Raw genomic sequence first — 14,894 nt, forward strand, 5'->3', positions numbered from 1 at the left:
GACTTGCATTTATTTTTAAAAACCAGTGTAAAACAATGGAGTATACCACTGACTACTTAAGTGCTGACAAACTCGACATTCCTAAAAACAGCAAACACATATTGAGTGATCATTCATGCCAGGCATGGTGCTAGGCATGGAGTATTCACTAGTAAGTGAAACATCTTCCCTCCCTGATGGAGTTCAGTTTAGTGAACTGAATGGTGAAGAAGCAATGAATATATAATTGAAAAATATGTTCAGTGCCCATAAAGAAATGATCAGGTGCAATGATGGAGACTAATGAAAGGGCAGGTGGGATACTTAGTTTAGGAAGGATGGCCTTTCTGAGGTGACATTTAAACTGAAACCTGAAAGATGAGAAGCTAGATGTGTAAAGAACAAGAGCAAGTGTCTTCAAGACAGTGGAATCAGCATGTCCAGCGAGGCAGTCAGGAGCTAGAAGTGTTTGAGGAGGAGTTCTGGCAGTGTCAGCAAGATGGAGGGGCTGCCATCGGGTAAAAATCCAGTTTCTTACCATGGCCTCAATGTCCCACCTAAACTGCCCCGGTCCCCCGCCCCGCCCCCCCCACATATCCTCCCCAGGTGTCCACATCACCTAGTCTTTCTGTCCTTTATGTGCTGGTCTCACTCCCACCTCAAGAATGAGAGGTGTGCTGCATTTGCTGTTCTTCTGTCTAGAACGCTCTGCCTGGATGATTCTCATAGCTTCTGGCCCCCGTGGTCAGTCAGGCCTCAGATCAAGTGTCATCTCTGGAGAGAGATTGCTAATTACCACCCCTCACCCAACATTAACTTTGGTGGTATTTTCCTCTTCCCATCCCTCACCACTATGAAATGTTATTTCGTTGATTTTTTGAAGTTTGTTTTTTTTGTTTGTTTGTTTTATACTCTCCCCTAAAATAGAAGTCCCATGAGTTTATATTTCTTATTGCTATAACCTAGAACCATATCTAGACTATAAATGAAACTCAAATAGTACTTGTTGAATTTACAATGAATGAAATAAAGCTTAAAGAGGTAAGGCGAGGTATTAGAAAAGAACTAACCAAATTGTGTGAGAGTAAGGACTTCCTGGAAGAGGTATGTTTTCAGTTATTAAAATCAAAGGGGCAAGAGAGCGAAGGTGGCGTGCAGGTAACAAACAAGAATTGTGGAAATCACTCGTTCATCCCCGTCCTTTTTCACTAGATTAGGAACACCTTTAGCACTGGACGGAGAAGGTGATGGCACCCCACTCCAATACTCTCATCTGGAAAATCCCATGGACGGAGGAACCTGGTGGGCTGCATTGCCTGGGGTTGCTAAGAGTCGGACAGGGCTGAGCGAGTTCACTTTCAGTTTCATGCATTGGAGAAGGAAATGGCAACCCACTCCAGTGTTCTTGCCTGGAGAATCCCAGGGACCGGGGAGCCTGGTGACCTGCCATCTATGGGGTGGCACGGAGTCGGACACAACTGAAGCGATTTAGTAGCAGTGGCAGTTAGCGCTGAAGCCGCGTTTTACTAATCTTTCACCAGCGCCTGTCCCGGGACCTGGCACACAGATAGGGTTTTACACAATGACTGACTGTGAGGTGCGCAGAAGGGTCTATTAACTCGGCTGCGGTGCAGTTTGTGGCTGGCCACTAAGCTTGGCAGCACCCGTGCGAGGGAGCAGACGGCTTTGCGGAAGACGGCCTCGGCGGGTGGGGGTGGGGGGTGGGGTGGGAAGCGCCCCCCGCGCCTGCGCGTTATGGCGGGGAGCCGGCAGCGTCGGCGCGCGCCTGCGCAGTGCGGTCTTTCCCGCCTCCGACAAGATGGCGGCGGCCGAGTAGCGCGGGGGCGGGTTGTGGCCGCAGGAAGCCCGGCCGCTGCAGCGGGCCGAGGCGGGATGCTGTTCCCAGGGAGCGCCGTTGGCCACCGGTGAGGAAGGTCAAGCACAGAGCTGCCTTCCCGAGCCCCCCGGCGCCCCCTACGTACACCCCCGTCTGCTCGAGTGCGGTCGCCGCTTTGCCTACTTCGCTACCGCCCTGTGCTGTCGGGTCCGGAGCTCCGGCGGCGGCAGGGGCTGTGTCCGGCAGGAGAGGAAGCGCCCGTGCTTCTGTCCGCGGGGCGAGCGTCTGGCAGGTGGGTGAAGCTGCAAGCTTCGGTGTCTCCTCTTGGGGCAAAGCTTTCTTGGCTTTGCCCCGCCGTGGCTCAGACCCTGGTGGTGTTCAGCCAGAGTCCACCGCTGCTTTGTCTCCACGTCCCGCCCCCTCTCCGCGCCCCACTCCAGGCCTCCGGCTGGCCCCTGACTTTGCGTGCCCTCCATTCCCACGCAGGGGCCGGGGGTCGCAGCGCCGGCCGCCCTCCGCAACCTTTCCTGCCTCCTGCTGAAGCGTCAGCCCTTGCAAGCGGTCCCTCCTTCGCGTTAGGTGGGTGGGTCGTCTGCCTGTTTTAGTCACCTCCCCATCTTCCTGGTCTCGACCTTTTGCTTCCTTGAGAAGTCTTTTTAACTGTCTGGAAAGCTTTCCCAGGCTTATAGACTTACAGAGAAAAGCTTGCTATCCAGACGCCAGTGGATTTTGTTCATCTTGTCGGGGGGATCCAGCCCCCAGGAGACTTTGATGGTTTTGAGGAATGGTGCCAGTGACGGCAAGTGATTCTTCATCTAAATTAATCCTTTTCTGACTACAGCGAGTCTTCGGTCTCTAACCTTTTTTTGGAGGGGGGGGGGGGCAGACGGAGGGACATATGTATACTAGATCCAGGGAAAGAATTGAGAAGTGGTCCTGGTTTTAAAAGAAGGCTTTGTGAGGGTAAGAAATGTAATAGCCCAAGAAAGGATAAGCGATTTTAGTGATTCTTTTATTCACTGTTAGCTAAATCGTCCGTTGAAGCTTCACAATCTTGTGTTGTCCAAGCCCTTTGTTTTATTTGGAAAGGACTGAAATGGAGAAAACGCTTTTTAAACTTGAAACTTCTCAAATTTCTTGGGTTCTCAATTGTTACTAGTACTACTTGGCAATCTTTCTTGTACTTGATATTTTCTGCAAAATTTAGATTGTGCCAGTGTCATTTCTTCTTCATTTATTACTAGGGCAAGAGTAGTCAGAATTAATGGTGTAAAAAGTGCAAACTGAAGGAGGGATGTGGTAGTGGAGGTTGCCATGTCTGATTTTTCCCAATTTTTTCCTGTAATTGGATAATGTGTCAAGAGCAGCAGAATGGTGAAAAATGAAGCTATGAGTATAAATGGTAGTGTATCCACTGAGATTGCAATGGGTGGAGCTTTTAAAATTAAATTGAGTGATATCCTTTTTTTGAAGCCATGCTAGGTGCTCTCCAGAGTTTCTAAAGCACAGACTGTTGTTGCCTTATTGGAAATTTATGCTAAAAGTCTTTTAACAGGTGGGTTACAATTGGCCTGACAGATTTAACTTTTTGTTCTACCTCCTGACACACATCTGCCTTAACCTTTATTGTAGACTTTTAGCCTCTTGATGAATTTCTTAAATTTGGAGATAGAATTGTTCATTTTAAAAGGAGAGGAGATATTTTAAGTGTTTGATTCCTGTACGGGCAGATTCATTCACTTGTTTGTTGCTGTGCTATGCTAAGTCGCTTCAGTCACGTCCATCTCCTTGCAGTCTCCACAGGACAGCCAGACTCCTCTGTCCATGGGACTTCTCCAGGCACGAATATTGGAGCAGGTTGCCATTTCCTCCTCCACAGGACTTTCCCGACCTAGGGATCAGAGCCACATCTCTTCTGTCTCCTGCGTTGGCAGGTGGGTTCTTTACCACTAGCGCCACCAGGTAAGCCTGTTTGTTTCCTGCACCCGAGGACTGCGTGTTTTTACAGGCACTTGTCTCTCAATTCTGTGCTTTTAGCTGACGGGGTAGTGCTCAGCCCTAGGCAGTAGCTCATTGCCTGAGGCATTGTGTCAAGACCTGTCTGACCACAAACAAGCACTCTTCCACACTTATGGAACCCGTTTTCTCTCTCTCTTTCTTCCCCTCTTCCTGTCTTTAGGAACCCTCCCGTCTTTGTGTCTATTCATTCAATTCTTTAGCCTACTGCTCTTTTCATTTGCCTCCCCTAGTCACCAGGATCCCATGGTCATCAGTTTTTACCAGCCCATCATTGATACCTTAGAATACTTAACTTTATGTCAATTTATCTTTCTAGTGCCCAGTTCTGAACAGGCCTAATCACTATCTTGATCCCTGAAGGATACAAGAGACAGTTGTGTGAGGATTTTGGATTGTTTTCATACCAGTTAGTGTTCTGTTATCCTCCAGATCTATAATGTCGATTGTGAGGGGTTTTTTTGTCTTACTTCATGAAAGTGTTTATAGCAAATAACTTGATCTTTTCCTTTCCTGAGAAAAATCTCAAGCATCTGAGGTATAATCTTTTCTATCCTGATATCATTTCTTTATTTACTCTTCTCTGAAAAGAAGGAATTGTCCTTCCTTTTCTTCAAGAGCAACCTTCTCCAGATGTGTCCATGATCATCCCTCTTTATCTTTCTTTCTCAGTAATTATCCATGATCACTCCTTTTTAAGTTTTGCCCTCTCTAGCCTCCATGCATGCTTAAATATACCTTTGCCAGGGCTGCCAAACACCATGCTGTGTGCCGTGCAGCTCACAGAAGCCAGTCTGAATTTTGAGCCTGCTGTGCCACTGTATTTTTATTCTTTAATCCTAGGAGCCTGGTGTAGTTGTTGTTCAGTCGCTCAGTTGTGTCCAACTCTTTGCAACACCAAGAACTGCAGCATGGCAGGCTCCTCTGTCCTCCATTACCTCCTGGGGTTTGCTCAAATTTATGTTCATTGAGTCGGTGACACTACCTAGCCATCTCATCCTCTACCACCTCCTTCTCCTTTTGGCTTCAGTCTTTCCTAGCATCAGGGTCTTTTCCAGTGAGTTGGCTTTTCGCATCAGGTGGCCAAAGTATTGGCGCTTCAGCTTCAGCATCAGTGCTTCCAGTGAATATTCAGGGTTGATTTCCTTTAGGATTGGTTGATCTTCTTGCAGTCCCAGGACGCTTAAGAGCCTTCCCCAGCACCACAATTCTCAATTCTTTGACACTCAGTCTTTATGGTCCAACTCTCACATCCATACATGACCACTGGAAAAACCATAGCCTCGACTCGACGGACCTTTGTCGGCAAAGTGATGTCTCTGCTTTTTAGTATGTTGTTGAGGTTTGTCATAGCATTTCTTCCAAGGAGCAAGCATCTTTTAATTCCATGGCTGCAGTCACCATCCACAGTGATTTTGGAGCCCCAAAAAATAAAGGTCTGACACTGTTTCCACTGTTTCCCCATCTATTTCCCATGAAGTGATGGGACCAGATGCCATGATCTTAGTTTTCTGAATGCTGAGTTTCAAGCCAACTTTGTCATGCTCTTCTTTAACCCTTATCAAAAGGCTCGTTAGTTTCTCTTCACTTTCTGCCCTTAGAGTGATATCATCTTCATATCTGAGGTTATTGATATTTCTCCCAGCAGTCTTGATTCCAGCTTGTGCTTCATCCAACCCAGTGTTTCTCATGATGTACTCTGCGTAGAAGTTAAATAAGCAGGGTGACAAGATACAGCTTTATTATAACTCTTTCCCAGTCAGTTGTTCAATGTCCGATTCTAACTTGCTTCTTGACCTGCATACAGGTTTCTCAGGAGGCAGGTAAGGTGGTCTGGTACTGGTGTTTCTTTAAGAATTTTCCACAGTTTGTTACGATCCACACATTCAAAGGCTTTAGCGCAGTCAATGAAGCAGAAGCAGACGTTTTTCTGGAATTCTGTTGCTTTCTCTATAATCGAACAAATGTTGGCAGTTTGCTCCCTGGTTCCTCTGCATTTTCAAAACCTAGCTTGTACATCTGAAAGTTCTAGGTTCACATTCTTTTGAAGCCTAGCTTGAAGGATTTTGAGCGTAACCTTTTTAGCATGTGAAATGAGTGCCATTGTATGGTAGTTTGAACATTCTTTGACATTACCTTTCTTTGGGATTGAAATGAAAACTGTGAACTTTTTCAGTCTTGTAGCCACTACTGAGTTTTCCAAATTTGTTGACATATTGAGTGCAACACTTTAACAGCATCATCCTTTAGAATTTCAAATAGCTCAACTGGGATTCCGTCACCTCCACTAGCTTTGTTGGTAGTAATGTTCCCTAAGGTCCCCTTGACTTCACGCTCCAGGATGTCTGGCTCTGGGTGAGTGACCACAGTGACTGGTGTACTGTTCTCTGTGTATTCGTGCCACCTCTTCTTGATATCTTTTCCTTCTATTAGGTGCGTACCATTTCTGTCCTTTATGGTGTCCATCCTTGCATGAAATGTTCCCTTGATGCCTCCAGTTTTCTTGAAGAGATCTCTAGTCTTTCCCATTGTGTTGTTTTCTTTGCATTGTTCACTTAAGAAGGGTTTCTTATCTCTTCTTGGTATTCTCTGGATCTCTGCACTCAGTTGAGTATATCTTTCCCTTTCTCCCTTGCCTTTCACTTCTCTCCTTTCCTCAGCTCTTTCTAATGTCTCCTCAGACAATCACTTAAGCTTCTTGCATTTCTTTTTCTTGGACTAGTTTGGTCACTGCCTCCTATACAATGTTACGAACCTCTTTCCAGTGATGAACCTCGTATATAAACTCATATAAAACATATGAATCTCTTTCAATAAACTCATATATGAACCTCTTTCAGTTTTACGAATCTGGTAGACACTTTCTCTACCAGATCTCATCTCGAATCCATTTGTCACCTCCACTGTATAATCATACGGGATTTAATTTAGGTCGTATCTAAATGACCTAGTCGTTTTCCCTACGTTCTTCACTTTAAACCTGAATTTTGCTATTAGGAGCTCACGACCTGAGCCACAGACAGCTCCAGGTCTTCTTTTTGCTGTCTGTGTAGAGCTTTTCCATCTTCAGCTGCAAAGAACATAATCTGATTTTGGTATTGACCATCTGGTGATGTCCGTGTGTATAGCTGTCTCTTGGTTGTTGGAAAAGGGTGTTTGCTATGACCAGCGTGTTCTTTTGACAAAACTCTGTTAGCCTTTGCCCTGCTTTTGCCCTCCAAGGCAAAACTTGCCTATTATTCTGGGTGTCTCTTGGCTTCCTATTTTGTATTCCAATCCCCTGTGATGAAAAGGACATCCTTTTTTTTTTTTTTTTGGTGTTTGTTCTAGAAGGTGTAGTTCGAGAACTACAGCAGTTCTACTTCATAGAACTGTTCAGCTTCAGCTTCTTTGGCATTAGTGGTTGGGGCAGAGACTTAAGATAACACTGATATTGAACAGTTTGCCTTGGAAATGAACTTAGATTATTTTTTTTTTCCTGAGGTTGCTCCCAAGTACTGCATTTAGAACTCTTGTTGACTTTTAAGGGCTACTTCCTTTCTCCTAAGGGATTCTAGGCCACAGTAGTAGACATAACAGTCATCTGAATTAAATTCGCCCATTCTCATCCATATTAGTTCAGTGATTCCTAAGATGTTCATTCTTGCCATCTGCTTCACCACATCCGATTTGCCTTGATTCACGGACCTGCCGTTCCAGGTTCCCATGCAAAAAAAGAGCAATAGCTCTTTACAGCGTCGGACTTGACTTTAACCATCAGACACATCCACACAACTGAGCGTCATATCCGCTTTGGTCCAGCCACTTCATTCTTTCTGGAACTAACGACTGCCCTCCACTCTTCCCCAGGAGCATATTGGACACCTTTTGATTGTGGTGCTCATCTTCGGTGTCTTATTTTTCTGCCTCATGCTGTTCGTGGGGTTCTCGCAGCAGGACTGCTGGAGTGGTTTGCCGTTCCCTCCTCCAGTGGGCCACGTTTTGTCGGAACTCTTCACCAGGACCCGTCTGTCTTGGCTGGCCCTGCACGGCATGGCCCATGGCTTCACTGAGTTACACAAGCCCCTTCACCACAACGAGTCTGTGATCCATGAAGGGGTATAGTAGGAAGGACATTTACTTTTAAGCTTCAAAGATCTGATTTTGAAGTCTACTGAAACCAGTTACTGTCTGTGTGGCTGTGGGCAACTTACTACTCAGGCTGTGTTCTTTGTCTGTAAAGTAGAATGTTATACGAGGAAGACATGGCAACCCAATGCAGTATTCTTGTTGGAGAGTCAGCATAGACAGAGGAGCTTGGTGGGCTGTAGTCCATGGGGTCACAAAGAGTCGGACAAGACTGAGCGACTAAGGACACCACAGAATGTTATACTTACCTCACAGAGTTGTAATCGACGGAGTTTAACACACGTTACATGTCTTTCCAAGGGTTTGGTGCATTATGGAGTTCTTAAAAGTGTAAATTATTCTTTCCTTTGCACTCTGACTTCCCTTACCATCGCAGCACCGAAATTGGTTTTTAAAAAGTCATCTTGATGATCTAATTACCAAAGCTAACGGCCTTATCTCAATCATCCAGGTTTTCTTAGACCACTTCTGAAATATACTCCATAGGAATGAAATGATCTGATTTCTTGTTTCTTGGCTTTATAGTTCCTGATTCTCTTACGTCTGAAAGTTTCTTTACATTCCCTGCAGTGTCTCGATTTTGCTCTTTCCCCTAAACATAGCTGTTTCCTGTATCAGTTAGGATGCAAATAGGATTTAAAAACAGAAGAAGTGTATTAGCTCAGGTAATTGGCAAAGGCATAGGTAGGATTAGTTTAAAGGGCAATTTGTGCATAAGCTTGGCTTTGCTCAGTCCTCAGTCCTCAGTCAGCACAGAGGTTCTGTGTTTCCGTTTCCTCTAAACTGCCCTCCCATTTGGGTTCCTGCTCAGACTGGCTTCCCCTCTAGATTGAATCCAAGTGCTTTCCATCTTTATCTGTAGTGTGGCGACCTTTGTGCTCAGGTTTATCCTTTCATAGTTGCATGTTTCTCTTTCTGCTCCAGGCATCACATTCTGACACAACCACCAAAGACGGGAGGAAGTTTGCCCTCTCATCTCTTGATGAAGCAAGTAAACCTTTTACAGAAAGCCTGTATCAGATTTCATTTTGGCCTTATTACTTATGCCCTAGTTGCAAGGGGACTAGAAAAACCAATATCTAGCATTTCAGTCTAGGAAGAAATTAAATGAATGGCTACAGGGAAGATAACCAACATTGTCAGTGACATATATTGATAATATTGTATGGAGAAGTAAGCTTAAATGAATGAGAATTTTCAGATAGTAGTGGCATTCTTAAAGCACTGCTTATCTCAAGAGCAGGTATAAGCTGTGCTTAGGACTGAATCAGTCATTTAGATAGTCATGAATGACTAATTAAAATGGATTACTATATAAAATTAGTATATTTGAGTGGTATATCCCAGTTCTTTTAAGGTTGTTGTTAAGAACATTTACGCGTGCACTGTGAGGAATGGATACAGGTAGCAACTAACAGGGAATAGACCTGTGGTTCTTCTTGAAGATGAGTGGTGTTTGGAAATCTGTGGGTCTGGTAGAGACGAGATATACCAAGTGTCCTGTGATGTTTGCCCGCAAAACAAGAATTGTCCCTTCCAGAATACCAATAGTGCCCCTGTACACTGAAAAAACAAATGCTTTGGTTTTTTCCAAAGAATTCGCTGAGATTCCTCTGTATACTTATATTGCAAGTGACAGAAAACCAAATTCAGACTGGCTACACAGTAAAGGGCATGATTAGGTCTTGTCCTTGAACTTCATCTGGGGCTTCATCCAGTCTGAAATCATCAAGGACTTGGCTTAGTTTCTCTGGTCCTGCTCTGGCATTCCTCTTGTTTTGGTTTCGCTCTCAAGCGAGCTTATCTCATGGTAGCAAATTACTGTAGCACTTTCAGACTTAATACTCTCATTTCATATGTAAAGTAAAATGAAGCATATCTTTTGTTATTTGGTTTTGCAAGTGTTTGTTGAATGTCATCACTGTTGAAACTTCCCTGAACACCTGCCCCTAAAAGTGGATTACTTCCTCTGTTATGTTACAACTTCACAGAACTCTGTTGCATGCCATGTTCTATGGTTATTATGCTCATATGTCTCATGCATTAACTTGCCTTAATTGTCTGTGTGTTCTTAATGTGTAGAATACTCTCTGACTTAGTGGTACACAGTAACCATTTATGGATGAATGAGAGGAAGGAAGGATATGGAAAGGGGCAGAGAAACATAAGAAGTCCCCATTCCTTCCTGTTACTGAACCCTGAATTGTGAACGTTGTACTCCTACCACCAAAGTATGTGTGTCATGCTCTTGTGATTGAGAATGAATTCATTTGAAAGCTTTACTGAATTCTAGTAGTGTTCCATCATTATTTTCTCAGCAAAACTAAAACCAGTTACCATCTTTTGTTCTTTCAACAAGTATTTTTGAAAGCCTGCTATTGGCAGTCATGTGACACAATGGTAAACAAAGTAGAGCTGTGCTTCCTGAGCTTAAATATCAGCGAGGGGCATAGACATTATTCATGTGTGCACACTCAGTCGCACACACACGTCAGGGAGCTCACAGGTTTTGAAGCAGAATAAGATAGATTCAGGGGATTAAAAAGTAACAGGATACTGTAATACTTCAGGTAGTTTGGTGAGAAAAGGCTTTTTGAGAAGCCCTTTTCTGAGTGAAGTGGATTAAGCCATGGAACTATCTGGAAGGAAATGTTCGGGTAGAGCAAGCAGCAGCTTCTAACGTGGAAATGTCCTTGGCATGTTGGAAGAGCAGCATGTGGGAGGCCGTGGCTGAAGCGGGGGTGGGGGGTGTGTGGCAGGGCAGGTCAGAGGGTAGGTGTGGGCAGGGTAGACCAAGGGGAGTTCTGAAGGTCATTTAAGGACTTGATTTTATTAGCTAGAAAGTCTGGAGAAGGCAATGGCACCCCACTCCATTACTCTTGCCTGGAAGATCCCATGGATGGAGGAGCCTGGTGGGCTGCAGTCCCTGGGGTCGTGAAGAGTCAGACACGACTGAGCGACTGCTCTTTCACTTTTCACTTTTGTGCTTTGGAGAAGGAAATGGTAACCCACTCCAGTGTTCTTGCCTGGAGAATCCCAGGGATGGGGGAGCCTGGTGGGCTGCCGTCTATGGGGTTGCACAGAGTTGGACATGACTGAAGCGACTTAGCAGCAGCAGCAGCTAGCTAGAAAGTCACTCAGTCGTGTCTGACCTTTGTGACCCCATGGACTGTACCAGGTCTCCCACATTGCAGGCGGATTCTTTATCAGCTGAGCCACAGGGAAGCCTCAAGGGAACTTCCCTGGTGGCTCAGATGGTAAAAGCATCTTCTTGCAATGCAGGAGACCCGGCTTTGATCCCTGGGTGGGGAAGATCCTCTGGAGAAAGAAACAGCAACTCTCTCCAGTACTCGTGCCTGGAAAATTCCGTGGATGGAGGAGCCTCGTAGGCTACAGTCCATGGGGTCGCAAAGAGCTGGACACAGCTGAGTGGCTTCACTTTCACTTTTCACTTTCTAGCCAGAAAATTGGAGATGATATATCTTTGGAAATCTAATTATTATTTTTAAGTTATATTATTTTAAGTACTAATTATGATTAAAGTTCTCTCTGTGCTAAGTAACTAGCATATGATAGACTTAACACAATTTAAATGTTAAATAATTTATCTGAATAAAATGGTACTGAGATAAAAGTTGAAATTTTAAAGTTACCCTTTGAAGGAACTTCTTAAAATATTTAGGATACTTTACTTAGGTTTGTGATTATTTTCTTCAGCTCTTATGTACCCCATTACTAAAGTTTTCTGTAGTCATTAAAGAAAATTCAGGAAATGCAGAAGTACAGATGACATTCATAAGCTCAACATATGAAGAAAACCAGTTGAGTTTTCGTCTCTCCCAACCCTTCCCTCCCGCTTTCAGTACCCTCTGTCCCTCTCTTCTTCCCTCTGTCTTTCACTTTCTTCTTTGTGCCTATGACTTTTTCCCCCTGTTACAGTGTAAACATGTGTATATGTCTAATTTTTTAAAAATTAGGTTATATTCATTTCTTGGAATATTTGATAAATCTTATTTTTATTGACTGTATAATCCCATTGTAAAAATTATTTTTCTTAATTGTTTCCTGGAGTTGGTTATTTAGTTTAGGTTTTCTATTTTATCATCATGTGGGCAGTGAATGTCTTAACACATGGATTTTTTTCTCTTTGTCTTTTTCCTTAGAATGGAATGATTGGCACTGGAGTAATGTAATGGAATAAGGTTTCATCTTAGACATTGTTAAGGTTCATGATACATGTTGCCACATTGTACCATGTCTTGTAAGCCCAATAAATGTTAACTGGTTTGAAAGTAACGGTAGCTGGGTGGTGGTGGGGAGGTGAGGACCTACGGAGTTGCCAAGCTTGAGTGATAGGCTAGGTTAGCCTTTTATTTCCAAATATTTCTTTCTTTTTTATCTTTAATATATATTTCAAGGTGTATATAAAAGCACCATGGAGAACTTTACATGTTACTGCAAACACACAAACACACATGAACTTATTGCTCAGGTCAAGACGCACAGCGCTGCCGCCACCCCAGAGCTCCTGCCCTTCTGGTTCCCGGTCTCCAAGAGGAAGCTTTCAGCATTTCCCTCCAGGCCTGTTTGCTCAAGTTCGTTTTGTTTTGTTTCTGTGAAACCCTTCATCATGTTTAAAGAAGTTCCCTTCTGTACCGGTTTACTAAGAATTTTGTGTTTTGTTCTGTTTGTTTGAATTTAATGCTTTTTTTGTTGTTGTTGCAGCTTTTCATTACTGTATGACTTTTCTCCTTCACTATGTTAATATATTGAATTACATATTATTTAAAATCTTAAACCTAACCTGATTTCTGAGGTAAACCTAATTTGGTTTTACAGTATTACTCTTTTTATGTATTTCTGGATTCAGTTTGATATTCTGTTAATAGTTTTGTATCAGTGAGGTGGCCTATATTGTCCTTGTCAGGATTTGAAATCAGCGGTTATCTCATACTAGCCTTATAAAATGAGCTGACCCTCATTTTCTATTCTGAAAAAGTTTAAGTAGGACTGAATTGTTCCATTAAATTTCTGTGAGAATCTGGCCGAGAAGCCATCTGGGCTGGTAATTTTCTTTGTGGAAAGATTTTTAATTACTCCTTTGATTTTTAATTTTTAACCTTCTCAGATTTTCTGTTGATTATTTTGGTAGTTTTCCCCCTAAGAAGTTGTCCTTTTCATCTAAACTTTTTAAATTTACTAGCATAAAATTATTTATAATAAATATTAGTATCCGTTTAATGGTTGCAGTAAAGAATTATCTTACTGTATCTGTTATAGGCTAAAACTACCTTCTGTTTTTCCTCATTCAGTCTCCCTGGGAATTTAGTAGTCATTCAAAGGAACCAAATTTTGAATCTTGCTGATTCCTTTTCTTTTTATTATATATTTGTTCTCTATTGCATTGATTTCCACTCTTTATTTCCTTCCTTCTACTTTTTGGGATTTACTTTTTTGTTCTTTTGCTAACTTCTTGTAGATCACTACTTTTCAGCATTTCTCCCTTTTAAATATATGCATTTAAGGCTGAGCATTTCCCTCTAAGTACTGTTTCAGCTAGCAACATTACTCAAATTTTAATATATAGTACTTTTATAATTCACTTTAAAATGGTTTCTAATTTTCACTGGTATCTACTTTAACACTTGGATAATTTGAATGTATTATATTTCTCGATTTCTGAACACATGGAGATTTTCTAGTTGTTTTCAAATGTCTTTTATTTCTAACAACATAAGGTATGTCATCAGAGAACGCTTAACAACATAGCAATGTCATCAGAGAACAATCTCAGTGTTTCAAAGGTCTGTGATTTCAGACCTTTAACATTTGAGATCTGCACTGTGGCCCCAGTATATTATTTTTTCCCTATAGCTATTGAATGTGGTGTTCTAATATATTTACATTGGATCTTGCTGGTTAATTCCGTATTTCAAATCTTCAGGGTCATAAGTGACCTTTTGTTTGCTTGTATCAATTACACAGACAAGAGTGTATTAAAATATCCCATTTACCACTGTAGATATTTCCCCTTGTATTCTCTCAGCTTTTGCTTTATTTATTTGAGACATTGCTAGTAGATGAACATATATATATACACTGTGCTTGGTTGCTCAGTCATGTCTGACGCTTTGCAACCCTTTAGACTGTAGCCCTCCGAACTCCCCTGTCCTTGTGATTTTTTAGGCAAGAATACTGGAGTGGGTTGCCATTTCCTTCTCCAGGGGATCTTCTCGACCCAGGGATTGAACCCACATCTCCTGTGTCTCATGCGTTGCCAGCAGATTCTTCCCCTGCTGAGCCATCAGGGAAGCCTAGTATTTGGATAGAAATGTGTAATAGTTATATCTGCTTAGTGACTTACTGTTACGAAGTATTCCACTTTTATTCTGAAAGTGCTTTTTGCATGAAGGTCTAGTTTGTCTGGGATTGATATAACAACACCAGTTTTCTTTTTATTGTTTTCTAAGGCTGATCTACATACGTGGTTTTAAAAAATCATATTCTGTGCTCGCTTCGGCAGCACATATACTAAAATTGGAACGATACAGAGAAGATTAGCATGGCCCCTGCGCAAGGATGACACGCAAATTCGTGAAGCGTTCCATATTTTTAACGGACCACCAGCCCAGGTGGGATGCATGAATCAGGTGCTCTTGCCTGGTGCACTGGGAGGACCCTGAGGAGTCGGGTGGGGAGGGAGGTGGGAGGGGGGATCGGGATGGGGAATACGTGTAACTATATGGCTGATTCATGTCAATGTATGACAAAACCCACTGAAATGTTGTAAAGTGATTGGCCTCCAACTAATAAAATAATATTTAAAAAAAAAATAAAAAAAAAATAAAAAATCATATTCTGCTTTTATGTTATCAAAGCCTGATTGTTTCTTGTCGTATCATCTTGAGTGTTTCTAGCATTGTAACATGTAACT

General features: G+C 42.7%; 1 long non-coding RNA gene and 1 other non-coding gene across 2 annotated transcripts; both read left to right on the forward strand.

The window, feature by feature from the left end:
- Window positions 1-1,782: 1,782 nt before the first annotated feature.
- LOC136163549 (uncharacterized) lies at window positions 1,783-14,654 on the forward strand. Its single transcript, XR_010662261.1, has 3 exons — window positions 1,783-2,108; window positions 3,611-3,778; window positions 14,431-14,654. It is a non-coding gene; the product is annotated as an uncharacterized lncRNA (long non-coding RNA).
- On the forward strand, window positions 14,468-14,574 carry LOC136165584 (U6 spliceosomal RNA). Its single transcript, XR_010662593.1, has one exon. It is a non-coding gene; the product is annotated as a U6 spliceosomal RNA (small nuclear RNA).
- Window positions 14,655-14,894: the final 240 nt, after the last annotated feature.

Source organism: Muntiacus reevesi, chromosome 3 (genome assembly GCF_963930625.1).
Source record: "Muntiacus reevesi chromosome 3, mMunRee1.1, whole genome shotgun sequence".
In the NCBI taxonomy this organism is placed as follows: Eukaryota; Metazoa; Chordata; class Mammalia; order Artiodactyla; family Cervidae; genus Muntiacus; species Muntiacus reevesi.